Genomic DNA, 14,550 nt, shown 5'->3' with positions numbered 1-14,550 from the left:
CTGTTGATCGTCAACTAGTAGTGAAATCATCACAGATCCAATGATTTTGGTTGGATTGTTATAATTTTTTCTGTGGAATGAGTATACTGTTTGGTGAAAAGAATGGTATATTGACTGATGTCATAACTTGGGGGAATAGTTGATTGTAGGGGTGTCCTCGACTAAGGATTTACATATTCGAATCCGAATTGTCGAATCTTTCCATAGTCGACCCATAGTCGAATCATCTATGTTTGTGTGCATGGGTTGGGAGGGGGCCAGACCAGGTACAAATTGGTAACTTTTATTTTCTTTCACAAGCAGCACACATAAACAACTTTCTGATAAAGTGACCAAAACTGTCTGTTTTTTTTTAATAAAATAAGGTCAGAAGTAACAAAGTGCAGAACAAATATGTAAAATGCCTCAAGTGCACGGAAACAAATTTAAACACAAGCCAAATAGTTAAATCAGATTACCCAAAGTGATTTATAAATAAAATAAAATATAGAAATTATTAAAAGAACGAAAGGCATAATATAATTTGCCAGCTTTGTCTTTTAAATGTAGAAACAAAGAGGCAATGGTTTATTAACATAGAAACCTCTTATGGAGGTGTAGCCCGGTCACAGGGGTTGTTGCATTTATTAACGCATTTTAAAAATATTTATTGAAAGCTGCTACTTCACATATTATTTGCAGCATTATCGTAATATGCAGTATATTAATACATTGTGAGAAAGCCGTTATATGTGAAATCATATAATGTGTGCACCCATATACGGCCAAAATTGAATGATCCTCATTTCATAACACATCTGCGACGATTCGACTGTGAGATTGGTAGTCGAATCAGGCTTATCCTATCGATGCATCGAATCTTCGACTATTCGGGGTCACCCCTAGTTGATTGCCAATGAAGTAAATATGAAAATATTGGAAAAAAGTGAAAAAAAAAACGCCTACTTCTTTGCATTAAATTGATGCAAAATAATGCAGAAATGTGTTTTTAAGCAACACTAAAGAGTTCCTGCTCTTTGCTCCCCCTACAGGTTAGAAGCGTAATTGTTCATTAGCCCTGTCGTAAATACTGCAGCATAGCTGGCTCTGATTGGATTGTAGGTCTGCAGTAAAGCAAGTTTTTGTAGTTTTCACTCGAACTACAGGACCACTACCCGATGGTTGGAAACTTCTTTAGTGCGGTTTTGGCTGATAGAGGGCTGCAAAGCGAATGTGAAAGTGCCATTCACCCTGTTTTGAATGGATGAACCACTGAAACTTTTTTGGAAACGCTATTTTAAGGTAAAAAAAAAACCTCTTTGGTGTTGCTTTAAGAGTTATTTTTTCGGTGGATGTTGTCAGCACATGTGTTCTGTGTATCGGGAATGCATTTATTGACAGCTTACCCAACCCACTGAGAATTTGAGGTAAAACATTTTTTTTCACAATTTTCTGATAAAAATAAAGGGTGCATACACTAAAATGGCCACATTTTTTCGCAATATTTCCGGCAGAGCAGACCCTCCAATTATTGGTTCTTGTGGTCAAAGTTAACAGAAAAAACACAAATAAAAAGTATGACAGACCATTTCAGGTTCAACCCATTTTTTTGAGCTTTTGAGACTTTGGCCCCCCCCGAATTAGGAAGGCAATATGCAAGGAGGATGAAACGCTCTTGAATTATCTGTGGATGACAGCTGAGGGAACAAAAGGCTTGCATAATGAGCCTTTAGGCAGGAATGTAAGATGACGCCATTATTGTTTGTTTGTGAAAGCAACACAAAATAAATGCTTTCCCATGCGTGATCCTGCGTTAAATAAACTTACTGTACAGAAATATACGCTGTTTGCAATTGTCTTTTATCAGAATACCACAAAACGCGTCAAATATGAGACATTGTCATTGTGTGTTTGTATGTGTGTTTGGCCGTCGATCGCGTCACACTGTCTGATGAAGCACAAACATGTCTGGGGAGAACTTTTAGTTACAGACGCGAGTAAATAAGTATTTAGATGAGATGTTTGCCGTCGTCTTTTATAAGAATCCCACAAAACGAGTCAAATATGAGGAATCGTGTGTTTGTGTGTGTGTGTTTGGCCGTCGATCGGGCATGTCTGACGAAGCACAAACACGTCTGGAGAGAACTTTTAGTTACAGAGTAAATATGTATTTAGATGAGATGTTTACAGTCGTCTTTTATAAGAATCCCACAAAACGAGTCAAATATGAGACATCGTGTGTTTGTATGTGTGTTTGGCCGTCGATCGCGACACATGGCAGATAGGAGTTTTAAGAAAACATTTGCATCTGGAGAAAAGTTACAGGCGGGTAACCTGCGCCACAGTCGACCCCAGAGTATTAAAGGTGGTTATGTAGCATGGTTCTTCTGGAGCTATGTGTTGTCAGCCTTCCACATTCTTAACACGAGGTACCGTCTGTGTGACCAGACCTTATACCGTGCCTGGTAACAAACGTCCTTTAAACAATAGACAGATACTATTAAGACCACCTACCTGAGAACTTACAATAGACAGGATGTACAGGTATATGCTATTCTGTGTATGTATATACATTGTATAAAAGTTGAAAGAGAAAAGTGCAAGCACTGTGTTGGAGTTATGGTTGGAGCATTGAATTGCCAGAAACCATTATTAAACAGTAAATGCAGCACCGCGCTAAGAATCCTTTCATGTGAGCGCCAGTTTTATAGGTGAGGCAATAAGAAATAGGTTCTTCTGCCAATCCGCACCCACTGGGCTTTGTTGGTAAAGAAATCTAGGAACCAACGTGTTGGGTCAAAATTGAAAGTATGGAATACTTGGCAATGACATCATGTCACTTAGTGTTGTTAAACACATAGCTTATATGTTTTCAGTGGGTTGAAACCTTTTTAACAGGTCCTAATTGTACCATTTTGGTACATATATGTCCTTAAAGTACCATTATGTAGGCCTACCTCTAGGTACCCATGTATACCTTTGAGGGACCAGTTCTATGAGGTACTAAAGTGTACTTTTTGAAAAGTTACTGCCCCAGTGACCCCCAACTTTAGACCTTCTTATTTTTCTGAGAGTGTACAATCCAAAAATAATAGCCTTACATAGCAGTTTTTATTGTCTAAGTGGGTAGTATGTAGTATGGAGCATAAGTCATTTTCATCTTTAGTGGATCTATTGTAATGTTATGCAAACTGCAGTGGATCCACAGAGTCCATGGGTTCTTAACTTATTACAACACCAGCCTCTAAAAGCATTTTATTGCAATAGGGGTTAATATCACTAGGCCACAGTCATTAAGGCGGCTCACTTTGTGTTTTTAGCACATGGGTGATGGTGGTATTTTTGAAGCAAGTTGGTACATAAGTCTTAGAAATATCCACTTTAGAAGCCAGTTGGTCACTGCATGTTTTTTAAAGAACTGAACAGAGAGTTAAAGAATGGCATAGAAAATTTATTGAATTGCTATAGGCAGATGCATGTGATCAATTTAGAAACAGTCATTATAGTAAAATCTACTTACTATAATAGGTTTAGACAAATGTGTGGAAATTTTCTTATTGAGGCATTTATTAACCTCTCAGCAAATTTGTTCAGTGGAAATGCATCACAGTAATCTTAAACAAAAAAGACAGAGCTTATGCAGTATTCTTTGTCCTGTAATTAAGTGGTACAGTGGTAAACATACAGTTTGTGTTACATATGTTTAGTTGTGGCTCTTCTGCAAGAAGCATAAGTTCAAATTCCACCATGATATGTCCTGATCCCATTTAGACGTATTTCCTAAACAACGTACTATGTTGCAAAAGTAGCAAACCATCCCCACAACATACTGTAGATCTAAATTGGCAGGGCAGGATGCTAGCAATACCAGGGTCATGGGTTCCATTTCCAAGGAATCAAAGTTACTTTGTATGAAAGCATTTGTAAAATTGATAAATGTAAATCTTAATGTTAATAACAGAAACATGTCTGTAACTGCTTTATCTCACAAGAGAGATTATACAACAGACAGAATCTTCACCTGCTTTTATTACATTATACTGATAGTGTCATTTGATAAATTCTAACAATCAAAACAATTTGTCCTCCTTTGGTGCAGCTCTCAATTTAGCTACCAGTTTATTTCTGTATTTACTGAAAGAAAACTGTTTGGACTGTTATTGTGTGTTAGATTTTCTGTGTTCAAGTTAAAAAAGACACATTTAGAAGTTCTCCCTCACCAGATCAAACAAAAGCATTCCATTACAATATTCCCTATTGTACTAATGTTTTCCCACCGTCTCCCAGTGCGCGTCCTGTACCATTTCATCTTTGTCTCACTCTCACTTCCTCTCTTTCTTGCTCCACCCCCTAAGTGATTGCCGCATGTTGTCTAAGCCATTCAAGTGGAACACATCAGGATTATCTTTGGACATAGGCTCTAGACACACTCCAAAACCAAGACCGCAGAAGAATCACCAGCTGTAGCAGTGTTGTCGTATCTGAATTGCTTTGTTTTTTTTAAATAGTCAAATTATTTATTGTTAAATGGAGTCACCGTTGGTAAGTCCATAGTGTGATTGAACAAAGAGCAGTATCAACTTTCAAATCTGTAAATCGAAGAATTTGTCTATGTGATGCTTTGGGATTGGAATGCTTTTTTAATTTGTAGTAGAATTATCAGAAAATTACTGGATATGTCTGGATGATGATAAGTAAAGCATCAAAATGTTCTGATGATTCAGAAATTGAAGGCCATTTCTCATTGAGCAAATATGACTTATTTTTAGTCACCTGTTTCTCTCATGTGTCACTGCATGGGTAAATGACTACACTGTAACAAATTGCTGTAGTTTCTACAGCAAAATTTTACAGGAAATTCTTGTTTTAACATTTTACAAGATTTTAGTGTAGTTCACAATGCATTATGGGTAAAAGAAAGTATTACAGCTGTTAACAGTATATTTTCATTTAAACTGTAATTGAATTTACAGGCAGGAGGTGTTGCCACTGTATATCATATGTTTTTACAAAAATTAATTGTGAAATGGCATCATGGGATTGCGTGGGTGTATTTACGTTTGAAATGGACACTGAAGAGTCATCATTCAAAATTGTTGGTAAGTTCACGTAAATCATTCAAATATAGTACAGTATTAAACTAATATAGTACTATTATGGTCATTTAAATAGTGATATCTGGTATGCGACCGCTATACCAGATATTATTAACATAACAGATGTTAATAATTTGTATTTCACAACAGCGTGTCATTAAGACATGTAGCAAAATATACAATTAAATTCTTTACATTATTTTAAATGTTACATTTGGTAGTTATGTGTCATTAACTTTATAACGTTTCAGATGTTTGTTTCAGGCATGAGCGAGGCAGCAAAAAGCGCGAGGGGTCCGTAACGGCTGGACTGCATGGTGGCAAAGAGTGGTGGTGAGACGAATCTTCGAACTTACAGGTAAAAAACATTGTACATGCTGTGCATTTTATCATGGATGCGTGCTAAAGTGTTTTTAAACCATTGCTGTTAATTAAACGCGACACTGAATTGCTTGTTAAAGAAAACTACGTTATAAACGCGTACGTTATTTGCTGCCAGTTTAAAAAATAAGATATGGTTGGATATCATGCAAATTTCTAGTTTATTTCGCCAGCTTATACTCCTTACTAAGGGCACGTCAACATGTTTAACATAATACCCGCGTTATATCTGAGTTGAATGTGCAGGAGTTTTGAATTCAGGCGCAAGGCAGCAAAGATGTCACGTCATACGGGTCAACTTCAGGGTGGTGAGACTAAAGAAGCACCAACAGAAACATCATACAGGACGTTTTATTTTTGCATACGGCTGTAGTTTGTTGCCATTTTGTAAAAGTATTTTGGATTGCTGTTAAATGAACGTGATATTTAAACGGAATTGCTTGTGAAAGAAAACGAACGTAAGGTTACACGATAAATGCGTATTTGCTCTCATCTTAGAAAATATGTTAACATGGTTGGATGCTGCGATTTTTCTATTCTAGTTTACTTCGTCAGTTTATTTTCCTTACTTAAGGTAGTGTTTAACATATTGTGTCATACTTAAGTTAATGTGAAGCAGTTTGATGCCTGTTATTTCGACCAGAAATATTTTATAACATTAGCCAACATAGTCAGATGTAATTAATTTTCCAGTTTGTAGTTCACTTTTTACATGTAAGTATAGGTGCTTGCAGTGTTGTTTTAAACGTGAAATTTGGTTAGGTTGGAGTGTAATTAAGTTTAACATTGTTTTTCAGGCACGAGACAGCAGAGATTGCAACTCTTAACCTGATAGGACTGGTGGTGTGAGACAAATGAGAAAAGGTGAAAAACCCACTGTGTACACTGCCCTTTTTCATGGATGAATGCTATACTTCACTGTTGACTTTGCTATTTTATAAAGTATTTTTAGACATGTATCACTGCAAGTTGTGTCAGCATGAGAGCAATACTATTATAGGCTTTACTCAGCATATGAAAGTACACAGTAATGTTCGTAACTTGTTCCTTTACATGTGGAGTACCTGAATGCTCCCGTGCATTCAAAAAATTTCAGCATTCAAGTCTCATTTAAATAGAGACCTAAGAGGGTATCATAGAAGTGTCAGATTTGACCAAACAGGCACCACATTGACTTGACAAATTTAAGTTTGTAATTTCACATGTACAAGCCTAAAGGACTTTATTGGACAATTAAAGGAACGCGCCCAGATTTTGGGAATTTAGCTTATTCACCGTATCCCCCAGAGTTAGATAAGTCCATACATACCTTTCTCATCTCTGTGCGTGCTGTAACTCTGTCTGACGAGTATATTGTATACTGTTAAAAGATAGTTGTGTCTCATATCACCTTGTTATTTATACAAATCACAACACATAAATAGGAAAATGTTTGCGTTATTTTGTCACTTATTAGGAGCAGTATACTAGCTGGAGCCATTTGCTTCCAGTCTTTGTGCTAAGCTTAGCTAGCGGGGGCTGCGTCACACAGAGTTACAGCACGCATAAAAATGATAAAGGTATGTATGGACTTATCTAACTCTGGGGGATACGGTGAATAAGCTAAATTCCCAAAATCTGGGCGTGTTCCTTTAAAAGACCATATAGATGAAGGCAGGGAGATAAAATGCCCTTTTAAGAGCTGTGAGAGGACATTTAATGTTAACTTCATATTTGCTTCTCATGTCTCAAGAATACATAAAAACAACAATGTTTTGAAATCTGTTGTATTTGTTCAATAAATGTTGACTGTTATATTTTCTCTTACATTTTATATTTCTTGTTTTCAAGATTATTTTTAGGTGAAATCCTCAATGCAACTCAGTGGATGCTGAGTATGGACGGTCAGGTGGTTGTGAATCCACACCCCAACCTTGTGGCTGGATTTGCAGCTTTGTTCGCATCATACTACAGCTTCAACCTGGTTTATTAGGAGGAGGCATCCTCCACACTTGAATTTGTTCTAAGGTAATTATATTCACATAGGTAGCTATTTGTTTTATAGCAGTGTTTCTCAACCAGGGGGATAGGACCCCCCAAGTAGGCCTTAAGACTTTTAAATGACAGTTATTCAAAATACAACGAAACAAGCATGATAAGCTAAAACAATCAAAAATCAAGAGATTTCTTATTGTTTGGATGTTTTTGTAACAAATTTACATTGTGTAGACATGCCAAGCTCTAGTACAGAGGTGCCCAACCCTGCTCCTGGAGGGCTACCGTCCTACAGACTTCAGTTCCAACCCAGCTCCAACACCAATACCTGTCTGTAATTATCAAGCAACCCTGAACACCTTGATTAGCTGCTTCAGCTGTGTTTGATTGGGGTTTGAGCTAAAATCTGCAGAATGGTAGCCCTCCAGGAACAGGGTTGGGCACCCCTGCTCTAGTATATTTTATTTGGTAGAAATAAGACTTTTGACATTGTTTTGGACAATAGGTTGAAAAGAAAAAAGGTTGACAACCACTTTTTTAAAATGTGTACTTTCCTGGTGTATATGTTGTATTTATAGATAAATATGGTAACATAAGGTTCTTACTTTAGAGTATGAACAGGTTAATTAAAAGAGACCATTCTTGTCCTCAGATAATCAAAACAGTGCTGTGGCTGCGTTTGTAATTTTTGTTGGTGAAAAAACAGGAAATATGCTGTCTAAAATGTAAGCCTTTTAATACTAACTTCTTCACAATTTTTGTTTAATTTTTTCTTACTGGATTTCATCACGTAACGTAACGTTATGTGGGCACTCTGTAGATGCTTTTTTTCCTGCATTATACTTTTTTCATTTGAAAAATAAAATTATATATACACACACACCAGGAAAGTACCCATGCTACCATATGATATTTAAGTGTTTATATGTACATTTGTCTGTAAATGTACATATATATTCTAAAATTTATTTTTGTTTGTTCTTTGTGCAGATGTTTTGTTGGAATCACACCTACCACTGGCATCAAGACAGCCAAAACAAAGGTTGGAGGCAAAAAAGTGGAAACGCCTCTGAGAAGAGAAACAACACCATCAACCCTCATGTGTGTACTCTTTTCAGAAAATTATTGGACTTTGAATGGTTACGCATGTAAGTTCTTGTTCATGTATTAAGACCAAAACATATTGTAAATAGGCCAGTTCTGTGATTGAGCACTTGTGTTTCTAGACATACAAGTTATGTTATGTTCTAACACAGATTCAACAAGATCTTAAATGTAACACAAACCGTGTTTAGATGTTTTATAGATGCCATTGTTTTAGAATATTAAGGATTGAGTGGAATATTTGCTGAAACAACATAATTTTTTTTGAAAGTACTTTGCTGTCAGTTTTAATAAATGTTGTTCTTGAAGCACCTTTGACTTTGGTTGCATTATTCTGTAAATTACATTTAATTCAGTTTTCATTCTCATGTATTTACAGGAATAGATTTGGTAAATATATTACAGTGTAATAATGTAGTAAAAATTCTTTACAGCATTTGAATGTAAAACTATTACAATATCATCTTGGGTTTTGGGGAATTTACAGGATTTTATTGGCAACTCTAGTTGCCAACTATATACTGTAATTTATTGGAATTACAAAAAAATACTGTAACTTATAATACAAGTATAATTCATTATAACTGTAAAATAAACAACAAAGTACTGTATTTTACAAACAACAATTAGCTGTAAATGGCTTTACAGTATAATGCTGCAGTCCATTTTACAGCAATTAATAATTTTTTTACAGAACTTTATTGGCAACTTTTTTGCCAGCTAAATCCTGTAAATTCTACAGTCAATTTTTTACAGTGTACATCTAACACTTAATGTAAACAGTTTCTGTCTGTATTTTTTGTCTAAGATGTTCTTGTGCTATATTTTGTTTGTGCAGAAATGTATGGTACTGTATACAGGGCTGGCCCTTGGGGTTATGAGGCCCTAGGCGAGACCTTGTAAATTGGCCCCACTGGTTTAAAAAATTTCATAGAAATGCAATTTGAGAAGTGAAATTGAAACAGACAAATATTAAAATGTATATATTTAAGTGTATAGAAGTTTTTATTAAGTGCAACATATTAAGCAATGTTGTTAGTGTAACAACTGTAGTGCAACAGAAATACAGTACTGTTTAGCTATACAAATATTATGGATACAAATACAAAATAATTACTATAGGGTGATAAAATATTCTGTATACTGTTTTTGAACCCTACTATAGTATATTTTTAGTATCTAAGAAGTTTACTATACAGTTTACTGCAGTCAATTATATAGTATAATAGTATTTTTCATGTGGGTTAATTTAGAAAGGTTGATGGACATTTTTCGAATGTTTTTAAATTAACATAGGCATTAAAGAATGTAAAGCAGAAAATAGGCACCTTTACCCTGAGATTGCCTTTCTTTCCTTTTTTTCTCTTTTTCTCTTCAGCTCCTAAAAGGTATAGTTTTAATGCCATAGTTTGCCAAAGCCTACCACCGCAACCTCACTAAAATAAGTCTTGTTTTATCTTTATTGAAAGATGTAATGTAAACATTGCATTGTTTTACGACGATACTACATTACCCATAATCCAAAACATTTAATATCCAAGCATGCACAATGAGACACACCTCCGCAAGAGCCATCGCGTCATTAACATTATGCAAATTAGCCCACTCTGTTCTTATTTTGTAATGTTTTATGTCTTTACTTATACTAAGGTTTTGTATTTATTATCATTTTACTGTAGATTGTTTTGTGGGGAATTTATCCTGTTGTTCAATCCCTGTGGATTTTTTTCACCTATCATCATTGTGATCCCTATTTTAATCAACGTGTACTGCATGCTGATCGCGTATATGAGATTTGTGCAATGACAAAATAATTTTTAAACATGGAGAGCCCTTGTCTCGTGGCGGGGCAACAGGCAATAGCCTGTATTGCCTGTTGGACAGGCCGGCCCTGACTGTATGGTCATAAACTGGTATTGTCCAAAACGCTAACAAAATTTGCATTCAGAATATGCATTCAATTTTTATGTTGTGGTTCTACACTTAAGCTTCTCATCAAATATCTTGTTCAATTAACTCATTCCCTGCCAGACATTTTTTTTAATTGCCCGCCAGCATTTTTTTGTGATTTTCACAAAAGTTTCACAAAATGCCTTCCAGGAAAATTTTCTTCTAAAAATATATAAACATACAAATATATCAAATGAAAGAACAGACCCTCTGCTTTCAAACAAACAAACAAACAAACAAACAAACAAACAAACAAACAAACAAACAAACAAACAAACAAACAGATAAACAAACAAAATGGGAAAAAACTTTCATCCTATCTATTTTCTTTCTCTTCTTAGACTCTTAAATATTTGTATTTTTCTTCAAAAATAAATATTTTTAGCAAAAAGCTGAAATAATTGCATTTTTGTAAAGGCATTTTGTTAGAGACCAGATTCAGAACGATTATCAAAACATACACAGAGTTTAAAATGAGCAAATAATGTTTTGGCTTCAGTTTTTTTCATAAATTGGGTAAGTGCGGTAAGGATAATCTCGGTATTACAGATTAACATAAAAATTCATCAGGAACAATTTTTTTTTAATGCAAATGTTTTCTCTTAATTGACAAGATAACTCGTCAATGGCGGCGAAAGAGTTGAATGCTTTCTAGATGCTGAAGCGTCTCACACCTTAAATTACACGGAACTTGCGCCTGACATTAATACTTTTCATAGTGTACTATAAACCCTCCGCTTTCTGCGTTAACATCCTGCTGACAACACAGTATCCCTCTTATTACATGGCTATTTACTTCATAAGTAAAGTAAAGAGCATTAAATATTGATTAGAAATATTTAATTTGCTCATTTTACGAATACAGACCTTCCATGAGGAAAAAACACGTTTAGTTTCGGTTTAAGATAAGACATTCAGATGTCACAAACACACGATTTGGTTTAATCATTTGTAAATATGTTGGATGTGTTATTTTTATATTTAACTTTGTGTAATATTAAACTGTACAAAATCAAAATGATTTGCAGCATCCCAGTGATTTTTTTTAGACGTGTAAATATGCTTTCCACTGGTTTTGATGCGTCATTTCTTGTGAAAATTAAACTAAGTAAATAATTAAATAAATTAGTAAATGAACAAATAAATATGTAGATACATAAGCAAATAAACAGGCAAAAAATAAGTACATTACTGCATCACCCCCATCCACCCACAAATGATATTGTGTTGGTTAACGCTAGAGCGATCTGACTATGGAGATCACCCAACACGAGTTATTTCAATACTAGGAAGAGTGGAAAAGTGATTATAAACTATAAACTTATCATAGAATCATTTGAGGTCCCCAGCACTCAGTAAGCAGCCCTAGTTGCAGGTCTGTTCGGTCTGGTACAGCTGGGGTTGAGATGGGGGTGGGTACTGTTTTTTACCTTTCAGAGCACTCGATTTGTTTTATGCTACATGTTTAATGCTATGGCTCATGATCAGTTTGATGTGGTTTCTTATTTCATCGGGTGGCCATGGGTGTGTTTACATTTCATGCTGGCCTGCGTGTTCATTGCAGGGTCAACCTTAACCCTCTGGGGTCTGAGGGGCTTTGGGGACACTGTAGAAGTTTTGACCTGGCCTAACATTTGTGTTTTTTCAGTTGCTTAAAAACATAATAATGGCAAAAGTCTCGTTATACTTTATTCAACACAAACTTGGCTAATATGTGAGCGACATGTATGTACACATTCATATTTTTCAGAGAAAATTTTTTATGAAAAAGCAAAGAATTTAAGTCATCGAAATAAGGCCACAGAACCCATACTAAACATGTTTTCCCAAGCCTCACAAAACTGGATCTTGCAGTTGTAGCGCCCCCTGCCCTACTTAGCTGTGTCAAGACTAAGATCTTTAGGGTGGACCGACGGGTTCTTTATTTGGGGGTCTCTCGACTATATGACTCTCACTACTCTGATACTTTAACTCTTAAAAAACACAATAAAAAGAAAACATTTAGAAAAAAACAATGTCCAAGTATTTATTTTTTGTAATATGAAATAGATTTAGATATGAATTATAGAATATATATATATATATCATTCCGCCACCTAGTGAATGGAGGTTCATCTCTGAATGGAAAAACTGCACGCACACACAGACACACACAAACGCGCTGTTTTTAAACACTCTCCGTGTGTCTCATTAGTTCACTAGCTCGTAAATCAGTATGTGAATCCCAATCGGAAGTTATTATTCTGTCAAAGATCAGCGCTCTTGGATGTTACATTAAACTTAAATGGAGTAATGTCTTGTCACATCGTGTGGATGATTAACACTTGGAAAGAGGAATGTAAACACTGGAGCGATATCTCTTCTCAGAACGCAAAAACACTGTGGAACTGCAGGTAAGCACCACAGCTGTTAAATGTGGACATTGATCATTTATTTTATTGTGACGTGACTATTAAAACATGTTATGAGATATCGCCACTGATATATTTATAAGCAGCATGCAAAAGCATCTAATTCAATTCAATTAAATTTTATTAATATAGCACTTTTCACAAAAGTCAATTGTTTCAAAGCAGCTTTACATAAATAGAAGCATTGAAAAGCACAGAAAAACGACAGATAGCACAACAAAATACATGATAGCATGAGCAGTTAAATTTGCTGCGGCTATGACTCAATATTATAAGTGCACGTATTACTAAAGCAACGTATAGAAGAGGAAGCTAGGTAAGGCCCAAAAAGGCTGCCTCCCCGGGGTGAAAAACCCCCTAGGAGAAAAAAAAAACCCGGGCTTTTATCCGAGAAAAAAATAAGTCCTAGGAGGGAAAAACCCTTGGGAGAACGGATAAGGAGATTTAGCAGAGATTAAGCGGTTCTGCCGGTGATCGTTGGTCAGGCATCAGCTGGGCATAACGTTGAAGGACGGCCAGTAGAGGTGTGCCGACTTTCACATCTACCGGAACTGGGTCTGTTTGTCTCGTTGTCCTCGGGTCGAGGACGAGACAGGGAGAGAAAAACAAAATCGTATTAGCGTAGCGGCCGTTCATATGTATTGAAGTGTCACACAGTGATGTGGTTTAACTCAGCTTAGTTCCAGACAGACTAACTATTGCGGCATAATTATATTATCCACAGTTGAGGATTTAGCAAATTGGGGGCCCAATGCGAGGGTATATATGGTAAATAAGGGTCACCTTCCGATCTTTAAGAGAAAATGAAACCTGACGACCCGTTTGACTAAGGCCTAAAGCCCCACTGTCGTCGTTAATGCAGGTTCAGTGGCAAACGGGTCTATATTGTATACCATTTACAGAACCAGGAGAAAACGCCAAAAACATCGCAACCCGACCATACGTGCTAACCCGTTTGACTAAGGCCGGAAGCCCCACTGTCGTCGTTAATGCAGGTTCAGTGGCAAACGGGTCTGTATGGCATACTATTCACAAGACACACAAAAGCACGAAAAAACGCAACCCGACCATACATACCAACCCGTTTGACTAAGGCTGGAGGCCCCACTGTCGTCGTTAATGCAGGTTCAGTGGCAAACGGGTCTGTATGGCATACTATTCATAAGACTTACGATAGCACCAAAATCGCAACCCGACCATACGTGCCAACCCGTTTGACTAAGGCTGGAGGCCCCACTGTCGTCGTTAATGCAGGTTCAGTGGCAAACGGGTATGTATGGCATACTATTCACAAGACACACGAAAGCGCGAAAAACGTAACCCGACCATACATACCAAGCCGTTTGACTAAGGCTGGAGGCCCCACTGTCGTCGTTAATGCAGGTTCAGTGGCAAACGGGTCTGTATGGCATACTATTCACAAGACTTACGATAGCGCCAAAATCGCAGCCCGACCATACGTGCCAACCCGTTTGACTAAGGCTGGAGGCCCCACTGTCGTCGTTAATGCAGGTTCAGTGGCAAACGGGTCTGTATGGCATACTATTCACAAGACACACGAAAGCACGAAAAAACGCAACCCGACCATACATACCAACCCGTTTGACTAAGGCTGGAGGCCCCACTGTCGTCGTTAATGCAGGTTCAGTGGCAAA

The 14,550-nt window shown here is 36.6% G+C and overlaps 1 protein-coding gene across 2 annotated transcripts in view; it reads left to right on the top strand.

Moving 5' to 3' along the window:
• pacsin1a (protein kinase C and casein kinase substrate in neurons 1a) overlaps nucleotides 1-14,550 on the top strand; it is a 315,211-nt gene that overhangs the window by 73,271 nt on the left and 227,390 nt on the right. The window contains exon 1 of one of the 2 annotated variants that reach the window (XM_065282589.2): nucleotides 4,373-4,521. The exons of the other annotated variant lie outside the window; for it this stretch is intronic. The gene's annotated coding sequence lies outside the window, so the exon portion shown is untranslated. Of the gene's footprint in view, nucleotides 1-4,372; nucleotides 4,522-14,550 lie in introns of those variants that run through there. 2 annotated transcript variants of the gene reach the window in all.

This window comes from Paramisgurnus dabryanus, chromosome 21 (assembly GCF_030506205.2).
Source record: "Paramisgurnus dabryanus chromosome 21, PD_genome_1.1, whole genome shotgun sequence".
Taxonomy (NCBI): Eukaryota; Metazoa; Chordata; class Actinopteri; order Cypriniformes; family Cobitidae; genus Paramisgurnus; species Paramisgurnus dabryanus.
The sequence above is the reverse complement of the archived record's forward strand: the minus strand, read 5'-3'. Positions and strand labels throughout refer to the sequence as shown.